We start from the raw sequence: 16,270 nt of genomic DNA, 5'->3' as shown, positions 1-16,270 counted from the left end.
GATCTTGAGAGAATATCATTTTGGACCTAAGGGGTAGAAAGATGAATAGGGTCCAGGACATCTTCCTAAGGACAATGGAGAGGAGGACGGACTGCAGTGTCAGGCATTGCTTCGAACCTAGGTCATTATAGCTGAAAGAACACCCAGGCTTCGGAGGGCTGAGTGATGCGATTTAAACTGATATGGGAAGATCATCTCTGGCTAATATATCTGACATTAATCTTCTAATCAGATTTTAGGTATAGTCTGTCAGCATTCCTTTCAGAAATAATCATAAATATTTCACATTAATGTGTAAGGTTTTCACTTTCTTTTGTGACTTTTTCCTGTTTGAGTAATTTTGCATTTTAATAATTATAGTTAACCAAATTACAAACTGAAAAAAAGAAGTTCTCTAAATTTGGATTCTGACTTTTAGCTATGTCATCACCCTTGACAGCTGGTGGGGTCTGACTGATTAACTGTCCTCAATCCAACAAATATTTTCCCAAATTGTGAATGAATTTAATCAATAGCCACAATATATGCGAAAGTAGAATTTTCAGATACCAAAGCATTCAGATCTCTATACAATGTAAAGGGCCCTGGCAGCCACAGGCTTAAACTATCACGCCTAAGGTCCAGAGTTCGCTTAATTCTGAGAGGGAGGATGGGGTGGAAGGAGATGCTGTGGGATTTGGGGTCAAATAATCTTTGCTTGGAATCTTCTTTCTTAGACAAGTTACGTAAAGTTTCTGAGACTCAATTTATAAATTAATAAAATGCAACACATTTTATATTACTCTCACAGGATTGATGAGAAATAAAAAAATTAATGTGAAAATTCCAACCCATGCCTGAGATATTGAAGGAACTCAATAAATATCATTTCATACTCAGTCTAGCTTGATTAGTCCACTTCATCTTTGAAGAAATTCTGTTATTCTAGCACCCCAACTTCCCTAACTTTGATATTCACTCCATTCTTCCCTCTTAAGCAAAGGAAACATGGAAAACAATTAGTTCTCTGGAGTCATTGCTGAGCCCAACCAAACAGGCCTACTGGTCAACCTAGGAAACAAGGTTGCTAAGAGTGGTCTTTGTGTGATGGTAGTGGAATCTCAGAGATGTAAAGTCCAAATCCTTACTCAAGTTCAAACTTTTTCCTGTTTAAAACCATACATCACAAAGTAGCCCATACTCAGCAAGGATTAAAAGGGTGGCTCAGAGGTTTTAAGATGGAAATGGAATAGGAAAAGACAGTCATTGGTGGTAAAATTTAAAGTACAATTTGACTTGTTTTCAACCTGTTTTGGAAAAAAGAAGTTTAAAGTTTAAAAGTTGTCTAAAAGTTTTAAAAGGTCTACTTTCAACAGTTGCTAGAATGATCCTTTTAAACAAGTCAGATCATCTCAATCCTCTCTGATCTATGGTAGTTTAACTTCTTAAATGGAGTTTCACAGACCTTACTAATTTTTGACAAATCTCACATCATTTAATTTTTTAAGAGGTGTTTTTGACCCAGGTTTTTGAAATACCTTTACATCTGACCTCAAAGGCACCTTAAGCCTAGCCTCTTTTAAAGATAATTTTGACAGAAAGTTAGCTTTGGCTAGTAGCCACACCACCATAAGTTTTGACCTTGAATGAGCTCCAATTTCTCTCAGTATTTGAATAAGTGACTTTTAGGTGAAAGTAAGGGGTCAGGAGATAAAGTACCAAAGTTATCAGGATTGATTTTTATTATTTCTCTCTCATTAATTGCCTGTGCACTACCCCTTCCCCTCTGATTTAATACCTTCGGAAAATTTCCTTCATTTGTAGGTCATTAACAATAATTTTAATGTAGGTCGCGTCCTATTGTAACAAATTCCAAAGATTTGTCTGAAGCAAAGTGATACAGTGGAGAGAGGTTTTGGCTTGGAGAAAGAATACCTGAATTTCCTCCTGGTTCTGCCTCTGTCCAATTGGATAAACTATCTTTACCTTAGGTGAGATGATATTAATCAGATCTCTAACCTTACAGAGTCTTTGCCTAATTTAAGTGAGTTCTGTCCTGCAAAGGCACATACAGAGCAGTAAAGAACTGCACACATAAATCATCACACTAATTAAATTATGTATTTGATTTACAGTCTTGAAATTTGAGGGTCAAATATCATTCCCATAAATGACTCTTAGAAATAATTTCACCTTAAAGATATATTGAAATGAAAATATTTACATTCATGGAGTTTAGGCTATAAAATCCAAGACTGTGGTTCCTAAAATAATGATATTCTATGAAGTTAATGTTGTTTTACTATAAGGGCCTCCTGCAAGGTCACACTGTGTCTATCCTTGACCACTTAGAGTCTATTTTCATCAATTGCCAGAATGATCCTTTTAAATGAGTCAGATCATTTGATTTTTCTATTCAAAACTATCCAAGGACTCTCCCTGACACTCAGAGTAATAGCTAAAGTGCTCATAATTAACAAAAAGACGTAATATGATTGGGTCACCTGTTAACTCTCTGACCTCATCTATGAATGAGCTCCCTAGATCCACATTTACTCCTTAAGATCTGTTTCCTCTTCCTGAAACACTTTTCCCAGATATAGCTAATTCAATCAATTGTTTGTTCACCTGTGATCTTCCCATCAAGGCCTTCCCTGACCAACTTACTTACAATTGCCCACCCAGTAAATTTGTCTTTGTTCTATTCCCATACACCTTCAAACATACTACATTATTTACATATTTATTATGTTTATTACTTACCTCCATCTATCATATGTAAATTCCAACAGAGAAAGGATTTCATCTGTTTTCCTCACTGATATATCCAAGTAATTCAAGTAATACCTGAACTACATATTAAGTGCTCAAAAATTATTCACAGAAAGAATAAACACTATGATCATACCACATACTAACCAAGGTCAGTAGGTATGCTGACTTCTCTAGCCCATTCTTGTGATCCACTATAAGCATTTACAAGTTACGTCCATCCAGCTAAGGGTGAGAATGTGGCTACATTTGGGGAAAGAGGTTGTGCTAGCAGGGGCAGTGAAGAAAGAGGCTTGAGCAGAGTCCAGAGCTGCCTTCATTTGGACTCTCGACTCGTCACCATCAAGGAGAGCTTTCACCTCTGCAGCAGTCCCACCTCTTAGGATGCTGCCTTCCCACATTTCTGAGGGCATGCTGTTTGTCACTAGAGCTTGAAGTAACCTGCTTCAGGATTTGTTAAAGGAGGGAAAAGAGAGAGTGAAACCATCTAGCTACTCTAGACACAGAGTCCATGACCTTGGAATCTCTTTGTACGTGTTTAAACCAATGATATTAACAGCATTTTTTTGTTCAGTCTATAGAACATGACAACATTAATCTCTAAGTAAATTTGCATAAAATTTGCAAATATAATTTCATGATCTGTAAAACCAAAATCGAAGTATAATATAGTAATTTCATTGACTTAATCTTCCAGAATTCTATCAAGAAAGTAATTAGATTTTCTTATCATTATTTATTCTTTTAAAAATACTTATGGCTCATCTGTCTGCTATTCTAAAGAGATTGATTAGGAAATTTTCCCTTTTAATATTTATTTCAGTGTTTTAGCTGAGATTAAACTAATTATACCTGGTATCTAAAGTTGCCTAAATCTTTCATCTTTAAATCTATGAAATATTTCTTTTATCTTTAGCTGTCTAAAGTTTCATGCTGGCTTTTATAATCCAATCATTACTGGTCAATAATTCTGCTAGTTGGCCATCTTGTATACATGGGCTTATAATTACATTATACTCTGCCTTATCAATACTGTAATTTCATTAATATTATACTTTCAGTGGTGATAATTGCAGTCTTTGGTTTACTGTTCCTAGTATTAGTTTTCCTTTCTAATTCCCAGTTGTTTACAAAAATTCTGGTTCTGTTCCAAAATTTCCAATATAAAGCTAAGGTATTCAGTCTGAACTGATTACTTTATGTAATCATAAAAACGAAGCAAAAGAACCAGAGATGACCTTATCGCTAAGACCATAATTCTTAAAACAACTCCTATACCTTGTCCTACCATTAGCAATATAGGAACTCTGAAAAAAATACCATAGAAGATCATGGACTCCATGTCTGAAGTCATTGCCCTGAAAAATTAGAATTTTTAAATGCCTTAGCAGGCTTCTTTTTCTTTCTCTTATCTTCTTTTTCTAACTGAGCAACATGAATGCCTAGGGGTTACTAAACACATTTCCTAGAGATTTTCATTTTTCCTACTTCTGATCTCCAACTTCAAACTTCAATCTCCCCTTTGTCTTCACTAACCATGACTCACCTCAAATGTAATGCACTCTCTCTGGTTTTTAGGAGAATTGAAATATTTATCAAAATTGAAATGAAAGGTAAATCTAAATCTATCTCAGTGAATGACAACTATAAGTCAAATTGTCAAGAAATGTGAAGTACTAAACCTCCTGAGTCTGTCTATGAAAATAGAACTTTAAGGACTTAAAAAAACAACCACAGATTTCATGGTGCTTCTTTTTCTCCTTTATTTCTGTGTATAACCTGGTTTGTCCCCTGAAGCTTGAAGCAGGAATCTATCTCATATAAATTTGTTTCCTAAAATTTCTCATTCCCCTCATTAGTCTTTGAAAGTTTCACTGTTCTCTTCCTTACCAGGATAGATTTCTCTGGAAACATTATATAGATATGATCCAGGTGTGCTGACTCCAGGGTTTTGGCTATTGTCCAACTCGTACAATTAGTTAGAATTCGCTTTTAGATTTAACCAGATGTTACAGTCCTCATTTCCTGACCTAAAAGTCTCTTTCAAATTATGGAGAACTTTTAAATACTGTCTCATTCTCCTTCTGAAGTAGCTGCCCCTCAGTGCTAACTTTTAATACGGTTTCTGATTCAGTATGTACATATAATTAGTGAGGTTTATACAACATTTGGAATAAATCAGGCTGAAAAAGACTAAATATGAGAAGGCAAGCATTAATTAGCAAAGATTTACACATTAGATATCTGTTGCCTTTAAATCTCCTTTTGTTATGGTTTTTAGTTGAGATATTAATCATTGTAGAGATTAGCACATTAATTTCGAGGAGTTTTCTAAATTTGGGGCACTTTCTTCTATTCAGAGAGTATTAGATAGAAATGAATACTTCCACTCTTTGTGAAAGCATGCCTTTTACAGGTTGCATACCTTATCTGGGAGCTAGCCAAGGCTGCTTACATTATAAGTGACCAATACCTATTAATGAACTTGTAATATCGCAGCTATGTATTTTTATGTTTGAAGAATTTTGAAAAGTCACCAGCAAAGTCAAATTAATTTTTATCCCCAACAAACAACATTAGTCATCCATGATAACAACCATTTAATCTTTTTCTCTAAGTCATTCATTTTCTGTTTTGTGTTAATTCCTCAAACACCTTCAGGGAGTAAAATGAAAGTGACTATTCCCGCCCATCAAAGATGACTGAACAGAACCAAAACAGTGGCTGAGACAGAGACAGCTGATGGACAAAACCTGCTCCTCTCAATTCTAATCAGGTAGGAGCAAGGCTGGTAAGTCCCTGAGAGTGGAGTGAAAGAAACATTTCAAAAGTCTAATCAACGATTAGGAGAAAATCTTCAAGATGAGCAATGTGCTCAACAGACTTCTGAGAGAAAATGCTAGCCCGAAGCTATACTTAACCTTTCCTATTCCTTACCTGTAGCAACTATTAAAACCAAATACTTAGGTCTTCTAGATACAGCCTTTGGGCATTTAGATAAAAGCAAGTTCAATATTTCTTTATTAATTTTAATGGTGTAACAAGAATGGTGTATCATTTTGACATAAGGAGTTCAAAGTTACTATGCAAGCACTCTTCCATTAATCTTTAAAATATATTTGCTGGGTGAGCAGCCACCATAATCCTGGCTAAAGAGATAAGAAAACAGAGAGCCAGTGATAAGGTGAGTTGTTTAAGGCTGCTCAACAAATCAAGGATAGAGCCTGAGCCCTCCGCCAGCATGCAAACCCAGATGCTTGGGAGCTGAGCATCACTTGGTGAAAGGGCCTCATTCTGCTCATTTCTGGAGAATTCCAAAGAGAACTCCACAAGTGAAATTGCTGGAGAGTTCAGAGAAGGATTCCACAAGTGGAAAACATCTTTTCTGTCATGTCAGTATTTATTTTGAGCCATGTCCCTCGCTTGCATACCATCAGCTTTTAATTATTTAGAGAATAATTATCCATTTGTGGCTTATCAAGTCCCCTTCCTTCTCTCCTGCTTCCTGCCTTTAGGCCATTTCACTGCTCATTAATATTTGCATTAGAGGCTGCTTTCCTGGTGGCTCTGGGAAAAAGAAGTGGTGGGCAGAGAGATAGGAACCACTGAATATGTAAAGTTTAGTGGTCATTTAGTGGTTGAATGCATTCACTTTGGACTAGATAGTTGAACTCAATAACAAATGACAGTGTGGTTTCTTGGTAAGGAGAGAGCCCCCTCCTTTTTGCCTTTTACTCTGTATATCTATTTTTATCTAATTCTATACCTGATGCTTATTATCATAGAATACCGAAATTTGACAAAAGATACAGTCATCTGTCTGATAGATTTTGACAATGTTCGTGTTTTTAAGCTCTGCCTATCCCACTCCTAGAAACCTTGATAAGTACATCTTGCATTTATTAAGGGATAAATGAAGGGTTTGCTTTCTCCAAGTTGTTTGTGGGTTGGTAGATAAAATACAGCAATCAGCAATGATTCTCCCAATGGAGGATGGGAGAATCACCCATCCTCCACCCCTCAAGGATCCTCTGAGTGAAAGAGCTGGTGCTGGCCGGGTGGATTGGCGAGAACTTGTGATTGCTTCATGAATCAGGGTGAAGCTCTCACAGGTGGCAGTTAGTCTGATCTTCCTCGTCACTCAAGGAGGAAATATATCTTTTGCGATTATCACTCACAAGGATATCCTTGAAGGAAAACGAGGCTGCCTCACCAAAATACAACTAAATGAGACAAAAAGGAAGAGTGACAATGCTGGGGAGCAACAGAGAAAATGATTCAGAATCTACACAAATCAAATGGAGTGTGTTGAACTCCCTCCTCTGCACTGCTCAAAGCTCCATTCTTAGAGCTGTGCTGACCGCATCAAAACCAGCTTGCTGCCTAAGCAAGGGAATAAACAAAGCAAAGACCCATTAGCTCCGTTTCCATTAGACACGCAGAGGGTAAAAAAAAAAAAATCAATAACAGGCAAACAGAAGATAAAATTGATAGAAAAGAAATGTTAATTTTAGGGCTTTAAAATGGAGTATTGCAAACAATGGCATGCAATAAAACCTTAAAAACTATTTTTAAAACTTTCAAAAATCATTGACATGGGGAAACGAACTCTAGCAGGAACATATACAGCATATTAAACTTTAGTGCATTTTTAATGACTTGTCTTAAACAAATTATGCATGAGATAGATTACACATCTTTCACCCACTTAACAAAAAGGCATACGCATGAACAAAAAACAAAACCAGGTGGCTTTTAAAAAGAAATTAAGTGTATACTTGGTGACTGATTGGGAGAGATGCCAAGTGATGTGAAGGACCTCATAGAACAGTTCTCCTGAAAGAAGCTCGATTGATGGGCTTTGGGCCCAGACTGTAGCAGAGCAGTTGCAAGCACCATCCGTCTCCACTTGCAGATCCTGTCCTATAAATGCCCTTAGCAGACAGGCGAGAGAAGGAGAAAGAACAAGAACTCACTCTAGATTCCAACCCTCACCCCACCATTCATCCACTGTGCAAATACAGGCAAGTACTTCACCTGCCTTCTTTTCCTTATTTGTAAGGTGGAAATAAAAATAATAATGCCATCTGCCTTCCTAACTCGGGTTGAGACCCAAGCCCTGGTATTTGTTAAAGCCACCGCTTGGTTCAAAATCACTGGTTCACAGCATTGGTTCTCAAACCTCACTGTGTGCCTGAATCACCTGGAAGAATTTGTTAAAACAGAGACTGTGTGCTGGGAGTGTGGCTCTGTGGTACAGTGTTTGCCTGGCATGTGCAAGGCCCTGGGTTTAATATCTATCACCAGCACAGACGGGATGCAGAGAGGGTCAAAACAGAGACCACTGAGCCCTGCCTTTATAGTTTCTGATTCAATAGGTCTGGATGAGGCATGAAAATTTGTATTTCTAACAAGTTTCCTGGGTGATTTTGATGTCGCTTTCAGAGATCCCATCCTGAGAACTTCCAGTCAACCCTCGTAATTTTAACATGGCTCACAGATCAGCGGGATCAGTTTCACTTGGATCTGATTACTCGTCCAGACTCATTAGATCTTGGAAATGTGCACCCATTTTTCCAAACTAGAATTTGCTTTTAAAAGATTTTTGTGTGATTTGTATGCACATTAAAGTTTGAGAAGCATCAGTCTAGAGCATCTTTGAAGAGAGTGGAACCAACAGAAGATTGTGAAGTCTGCTCTTGGGTGTTTGTAAGGAAAGCTCCAAATCTGATCCACAAAAATCCAGACTGTTGGTACTGGCCTTTCCCCCCAGGAAGTCCTATGTGTGAAACTGACAATATACACGAATTGGAAACAGCTATTCTTGTCATGAAAGGGGTTTACACCTACTGTGGTGGGTGCCAGATTGCTGGGTGCCCAACTGAGTAGTGAGGTCAAGCTCTACAAATTATTATTATAATATCTTCTCACTACAATTGAATTTTATATTCTTAGCTAATAATCTTTTCAGAACTTCCTTGTTCTTTTTCTTATCATCCCTTAGAAGTGTTTCTTGTATTTCCTGTTGCAGATTTGTTTCATGTATAATAATGGACTTGGTGATAGGAATTTTGGTCAAAAGCAAAGTGAGATATAAATAGGAAGTGCATTTTCATCAGGCAGTTTCTGTAGGCTAAAAAGTCATGGGGTTAACTGTCAATGATCTAACATCAACTGAGTATCACAACAACTCCTTCATTCAAACAAGGCTCCTGTTACTTGGAATACAAATCAGAGCCCCAGCTCCCATTTGTGAGATTTATATGACCATTTAGAGAAATTCCTCTTGTAGCTCTTCCGATACCATCGCTGGCGGTACAAAGCTGAATGGCTCAAATCAGATTTCATCTCTACTATGTAGTGCTTTAGCATTTGAGGATGAGCTTACAGACTATTAAATTTACAAAAAAACAAAGACAAATATGCAACATAAAACAATTCAAGTTCTAAAAGTGTTATATTAGCTTTTGGAAGAAAACAGCAACAAGAAGGAAAAGGCAGTGAAGATTAAATCTTTTAAGATTCAATTTGTCTATCCTGCCATATAAGGCCTAACCTTGCTAGAGATTTAGAATTATGACTTTATTTCAGTCCACAACTAAACAAGGTAGCAGATATCATTTCAATGACATGTTTTACAGTAAAATCAATGAGAAAATATTTCAGAACTAGCCATCTTAAGTGATATAAATAATGTAAGTATTATGGCAATAGCGTACATATCACATTAACCATGTAAACATGTAAACACTTGGATGTTCCCTTTTCTTATTTTCATGCCTATGGTCTCTTTCCTACAGGTGAAGAAATGGTGAAAAAATAAGCAATCCATTAGAACCTAGGAGATGTTTTAGACTGAATTTTTTTTCAGCTTAATTGTCTATGTTTTTTCTTACCAACATTAAAAGAAAAAAAAGACATCATTTTCAAACAAGTAAATCAGAACACTGAGCACTGACTTTCTTGCAGGAAATATGCCTTCCTCTCCCAATAGCTCTGCCTTTCTAACCAAATATTTCTCTGCCTAAACTTTTTCTCCTTGATGCTACTCTGTTGTTGCATTTAAGATTCTTCCTAACTTTATGAGAATTAAAGAATTCATGCTTTTGCTGCAAGTCCTGGAAAGCTTCCTGTTATCTAGTTAGCGTCAGGCAGCAGAATTTCTTAGCAAATTGCATCGCATGATCCATCACCCACCTATGGGAAGAAGTCTGATCATTTCAATTGAACTGTGTGTACGACTTGAAGGAGTTCCCTCATCCTGTTGGTGCTCGCGATATTTACCCCATAAGTAACCCATCAAGGAATGATTTGCTTAAAAGATACCACATGTATTTGAATTACCTCCTTTAGGAATATTAACCACTGCGGAATTAATGTTTATCTGACAAACATAATCTCTTAGGTCACAATTTGAAAAAAAAAAAAAGCCACTCAATAACTTTTCTCAAACAGCAGAAGACACAGGAAGTCCTGAGCTGAATCTGCATCCACAGATCTTTTGAGGGCAGGAATTGGATTTGTTATCAGTGAACCTGCAGTGGGCTCCCCACATGGCAAACACTGCTTGCTGAGTAGTTGTGTGGAGGAATAGAACTTCCTCCACAGGTATATAAGTTTATAAATTTTTGTTTATAAAGAGAAAACTTACTTCCTGCTAATCATGGGGAGTCATGAGCAGTGGGTAAGACCCTGGTGCAAACAAAAAGAGACTTTAAATTGTGGAATAGTCTCTTAGTCTGTAGGACTAAGCTACTTGAAGACAGGTCTTTGTAAAAGCCACTGAGCCTACTCCAGAGCTGTGCAGAGCAGTTATTTGTTAAATTGAATTGAACTGACTCAGTAAAAGCCATTTAATATAAACAAAAATAATATGTGTATATTGCTCTAAATATATATATAATTTATATATGCATTGCTCTAAATCTTACTAGAGTCACCCTGCTCTAAAAACTAAAAACTCTGCCTTTTAAGTTATATTTTTATATTAATTTTTGATTAATTAATGCATGTTGAAAAATTCAAAAGGTATAAAAAGGAATATAGCAAAAAATAATCATCATCATAAGTCCCCATTAACCTGACTCCAGAAAAAAGAGAAAACATGAAAATCTGCCTTTTATAAAAGAAGTGTGTTTTGTTGTTTTAAGTACTGTGGAAAATGAATTCATATGTTTTTACACTTTTATCCTCAACTTTTTCTTAGTCTTTCTACATATGAAAAATACAGCAATTTCTCTTGTAAAGGAAATAAGACTCAATACACCAACTGGGATCTGCCAACATTAATAAGACTGGCAATACCAAGCCATCCAGCTGAGACCAATGGCCCTGTGGTGTTGTCTATGTGCTAACCCTAAGGATTGCACGCTCCCAATGCCCTCAAGGTTGGATGGCCCTCTAACAACTATATTTCAACTAGCTACAAACATAGGTTTGAGTCAGAAGGTTTCTGTATTTCTAAGCTTATTTCTCAAAAATAGCATTCAGACAGTCAAGGACCTTTTCTTAAATGATCTTTTAAGAAAGCAATGAGTGGTTTGCTGCTTTTTCTAATCCAGTGAGTAGGAAATCCACTTAGACTAAGAATAAAGATTAAGAATTAGATCAACACCAGACTTCTATATTGGCAGCATTTCCTGATGTTTAGCATCTACTCCTTATGGGGTTTTTGTTTTGCTTTGCTTTTCATTGCTTTGCTTTATTTGATTAGGTTACATGGACTTTTCACCTACACATAGAAGCATGGAATCTCACTAAGGCACAGTAGAAAGTGTATGTTCTTGTGTGTTCAATAAACAAGAACACCAAAAAATGTATCTTGGCTCTAAGGGAAAGCAGTAACATTACTAAGACCATTTGTGACTTCACATTGAGTTTTAGGATTATAGAGAAATGCTACAGTATTTCTTTCTTTCTTTTTTTTGGTGGGACTGGGGTGTGAACTCAGGGCTTCTCACTTCAAAGGAACGGTAGACCACTTGAGCCACATCTTCAGTCCTACAGTTCTTATATGTTCAGTAAACTTTACTCTAAAATAATTTTTAAGAAATGAAAATAGAAAGGAAGAAAAAAACTAGCATTAAAAAATATTTTAGAAACAACAAATGCATCCTATGTGGAGATTTATAAAACATTTTATGTCATGCCTGCCTGTTTCACACCACCCTGTAACATTGGCCTTGACCAAAGATGACTATTTTTTAGGCACTAGATGAGCATTAAATTGTCTCTGGACAAGATCTGACGACATGAAATTTTCCAGGTATTTTGTGTTAAGTTAAATAAGAGAGTACTACAAGTAGACCATCTCAGTCATTAAATGTTTGCAAATCAATTTGACAACTCAGGATGCTATTCTTTTCTCTGAGCCGTTGGTGTGAAGTGCTACATAATATGAACACTCACCTACTAAAACTTGCATGCACATGCCTACCACAGATCTTCCCAAAATATGTGATGATGCACACTGTATATTAGAGGTAAGACAGAACCCTTAACATTCCCCCCCTAGGGATCTCGTTCATTCTCTCTTTCTTTCTCTCTCTCTCTCTCTATCTCTCTCTCTCTCTCTCTCTCTCTCTCTCTCTCTCTAACAGCAATGGTCTTTGCTTCAAGTTCTCTAGCTTAAAAACCTTTTGTGAATTACTTTGACTTTGAGAAAGTGAATCAGATTGAATCCAAGAAGGAAAAATGGAGATAGTAGCATTTACACATTTCTGGAAGCTGGCAGCAAGATAAATCCAATGTGAAAAATCTCTGTGGGCTGCTAAGTGAATTTTGTTACACACATACAGCATGCCTAATGAGCATGTGGGGTGCTGGGTTTAGAGAATGGGCTGTTGTTCATGGATACTAGGCAGTATCCCAAAAAAGTACATTGAAGAATTTAAAGACTGATCTTTCCAGGGCTTGGTCTTTGCTCCAGGCATTATTCAAAGTGGAAAACAAGACACAACCATGGTACATATATGATTATTCAGATAACCACACATTTTATAATAAAATCCGTATGACTTCAAAGCCACTGGGTTTTTCATTTTACTAATAAGATCCTAATTTAGGAACATCAAGGAGAAAAATCTGTGCCATATGGAAAAAGCTTTGTCTTAGGAGTCAAAAATTCTGAGTTCAAATCCTGTCATGGGTGGGGGTCACTTGCTTTTTTTCCAGTTTACAATATCCTTGTAAGAATCTGTGATGTAATGTATTGGAAAGAAATTTGAAGCATGAGTGCTTTAAACTCGTAAAATGGTAACATTGTTAGCACCTGAGAATCGCCATGTAGGATTTCCTCTGCTCCTAATTACCTCAGAAACCACAAAAGACTTGATAGCCAAAGCAATCTTAACTAAGATGAAGTCATCACACTATTTGACTTCAAAATATGCTATAAAGCTATAGTAATCCAAACAGCATGATCCTGCATAATAACAGATACATAGACCACTGGAGCAGAATAGAGAGCCCAGAACTTAATCCCCACATTTATGGTCAATTGATTTTTAACAAAGGTGCCCAGAACATACAATGGGACAGGACAGTCTCTTCAGTAAAGGATGCTGAAAAACTGGATATACATAAGCAGAAGATGAAACAAGACCTGCATCTTACACCAAAATTCAACTCAAAATGGATAAGACTTCAATGTAAGACCTGAAACTACAAAAATGCTAGAAGAAAACATAGGATAGGCAAGTGCTAGTGGCTCAGGCCTGTCATCCTACCTACTCAGGAGGCAGAGATCAGGAGGATTGTGGTTCAAAGCCAGCCTTGGCAAACAGTTCCCAAGACCCTGTCTCAAAAAACCCTTCGCAAAATAAAGGGCTGGTGAAGTGGCTCAAGGTGTAGGTGAGTTAAAATCCCACTACTGCACACACACACACACAAAAAAAAAAAAAAGAAAGAAAGAAAACATAGGATAAAGTGATTTTTTGGATATGATCCCCAAAGCATAGATAGGCAAAACAAGCAAAACTACACAAATGTGATTAAGTCAAACAACAAGCTTCTGAACAGCCAAGAAAACAATCAACAGAGTGAAGAGACACTCTACAGAATGAGAGAAAATACTTACAAACCATAACTCTGATAAGAAGTTAATATCAAAAATATATTTAAAAAACTCAATAACCAAAATAAATATAGCTTGATTTAAAAATAGGCAATGGATCTGAATAGACATTTCTCAAAACAAGACATACATAAATGACCAACAGGTATGTAAAAACATTCTCAAAATCATTAATCATCAGAGAAAGGCAAATTAATACCACAATGAGGTACAACTTCATACCTGTTAGAGTAGATATTATCAAAAAGACAAAAGATTAATGCTGACAACGTTGTGGAACAAAAGAAACCCTTACTTAGGCTGGTGAAATGAAAATTAGTGTAGCCATTATGGAAAACAATATGGAGGCTCCTCAAAAAATAAAGATAGAATTCCTATATGATCCAGCAATCCCCCTCCTGAGTATATACCTACGAAGATGAAGTCAGTATGTCAAAGAGATACCTGCATTCCCATTTCCATTGTAGCATCATTCACAATAGCCGAAGTATGGAAGCAACCTAAGTGGGTAGCATTGTATGAGCAGATGAAGAAAATATGGTGTACATGCACAATGGAAGGCTACTCAGCATCGAAAAAGAAGGAAGGTCATAATGCTGACCTGGACAACACTGTGTTGAGTGAAATCATCCAGGTGCAAACAGATAAATACCGTATCCTTTATATATATCTCACTTATATCTGAAATCTAAAATAATTGAACTCAAAAATAGGGAGTAGAATAGGATGGTATTTGAGAAGAAGTGAGGTTGAGGAGATGTTGGTCAAAGGACACAAAATTTCAGTTAGATAGGAGGAATAAGTTCAAAAGCTCCATTGTCCAACGTGGTGGACAATGGTGACTACAGTTAATGTACTGTATTGTTGAAAATTGCTAATAGATTTTAAGTGATCTCAACACAAGAAAAGGATGTGAGGTAATGCATATATTATTTAGCTTGATTTGGCAATTTCACAATGCATGCATGCATATTTTAAAACAACAAGTTTGTCCCTGATAAATATTTATAATTTTTATTTGTCAATTTTTTAATTAATTTTTTTTTTAGAAACTCTGAGAAAAAAAAATTCCTAATAGCCAGGATCTGGCTGAGCAAACTCCTCTACTAGTCCAGAGAAAATCAGCCAATCCAACTTCATTGTTAAGAAGGCCAAAAGAGCAGAGCTGCCAGAAGCTAATCACATTAACATAGAAGCTTTACTATCTTCCATCAGATTGTGTGCAACTGTGTGCTCAGATCCTACTTCGTACAGCAAAGTTAACCCTCACCAGATGAGTGGGAATAAACAGAAATGAATGAGATGTCTGCTATGGCAGAGGACTATGTCAGGGATTTTGACAGATATATGAGTCAGAGTTTACCCAGGGAAACAGAAATACATACGTTTTAAGAGATTTATTATAGGGCCCTGGCTCAGCTCAATTGTGGGAGCTGGTTAAGAGCCTACAGAGGCTGTAGCTTTTGTGTTTGGTGCTGAAGCCTAAAGTCAGCAAGACAGGCAGCTAAGAAGAAAAGATGGTCATGAAGAAGGGACATAGGACAAAATGGAATCTGTAAGGGTGAGTGGAATGTGCTAAGATGGTCCAGGACCCAGGACTGTGTCTTACCACCTCCAAGAGTCCACCTGTGGTGATGAAGGTGCCCTCTAGGTGACAGTTGTGCTCATCAGGGAGCTAGAAACATAATGGTGAGGGAAAAAGAAATACTGAAGGAGGAGATCCACAGGGCCCAAACACTGCCCCACATCAACCAGGTGAGCCAGCATGGAAGCAACAATGCCATAAGCTACAACAGCACCCCATGCCCTATGCAGCATTCCAACTCAAAAAAGTATGGTGGCAGTTTCACTTGTGTCTTCCAAAAGAAGACACAATGTCTTCAAAATGTCCCTCGTGACTCACAGCACAGAGAAGGGAATTCTGGGAAACAGGTGTTAGGCACCTGCTAGTTGCCTGGCACCTTGTACACTCTTCTGAATCCCACATTCTGTACATTTACTATGATGAAACCTTTGAAACCCTGTATAAACTCCCTGCAGCTTAGAACACACCCACCTCTGGGCTACAGCACAAGCCCTTTTCCTACATTTCCATACCTACAGAGCAGCCCAAGACTCACACATCACCTCGACTTGGCATTCAGTATTCCTCAGGACAGTCCTGAGATCAATTCACAGCATCTGAAAAGAGTTTCCATTGGATTCCCCACTGTCAACAGTGACAGAAACAGAGCTGATGACAGACATTCATTCATACAGTGCCTGTAGTGTCTAGAAAGGTCCATGGAGGAAGGAGTTAAGATCCCTAGAGGAAGTGCTTGCTCAGCAGACACAAGGCCCTGGGTTCAATCCCCAGCACTGAAGGAAAAAAAAAAATGAACCCCAGAGAGCCCATTCAAAGGGGGAAGAAGTGAGAAAAGCTGATGAAGCCCTCCAAACCTGCAC

General features: G+C 37.3%; 1 long non-coding RNA gene across 1 annotated transcript in view; it reads left to right on the top strand.

The window, feature by feature from the left end:
• LOC141411591 (uncharacterized) overlaps window positions 1-10,552 on the top strand; it is a 39,612-nt gene extending 29,060 nt beyond the window's left edge. The window contains exons 2-3 of the long non-coding RNA XR_012436431.1: window positions 5,413-5,527; window positions 8,197-10,552. This is a non-coding gene — a long non-coding RNA (uncharacterized lncRNA). The remainder of the gene's footprint in view (window positions 1-5,412; window positions 5,528-8,196) is intronic.
• Window positions 10,553-16,270: the final 5,718 nt, after the last annotated feature.

Source organism: Castor canadensis, chromosome 10, assembly GCF_047511655.1.
Source record: "Castor canadensis chromosome 10, mCasCan1.hap1v2, whole genome shotgun sequence".
Classification (NCBI taxonomy): domain Eukaryota; kingdom Metazoa; phylum Chordata; class Mammalia; order Rodentia; family Castoridae; genus Castor; species Castor canadensis.
The sequence above is the reverse complement of the archived record's forward strand: the minus strand, read 5'-3'. Positions and strand labels throughout refer to the sequence as shown.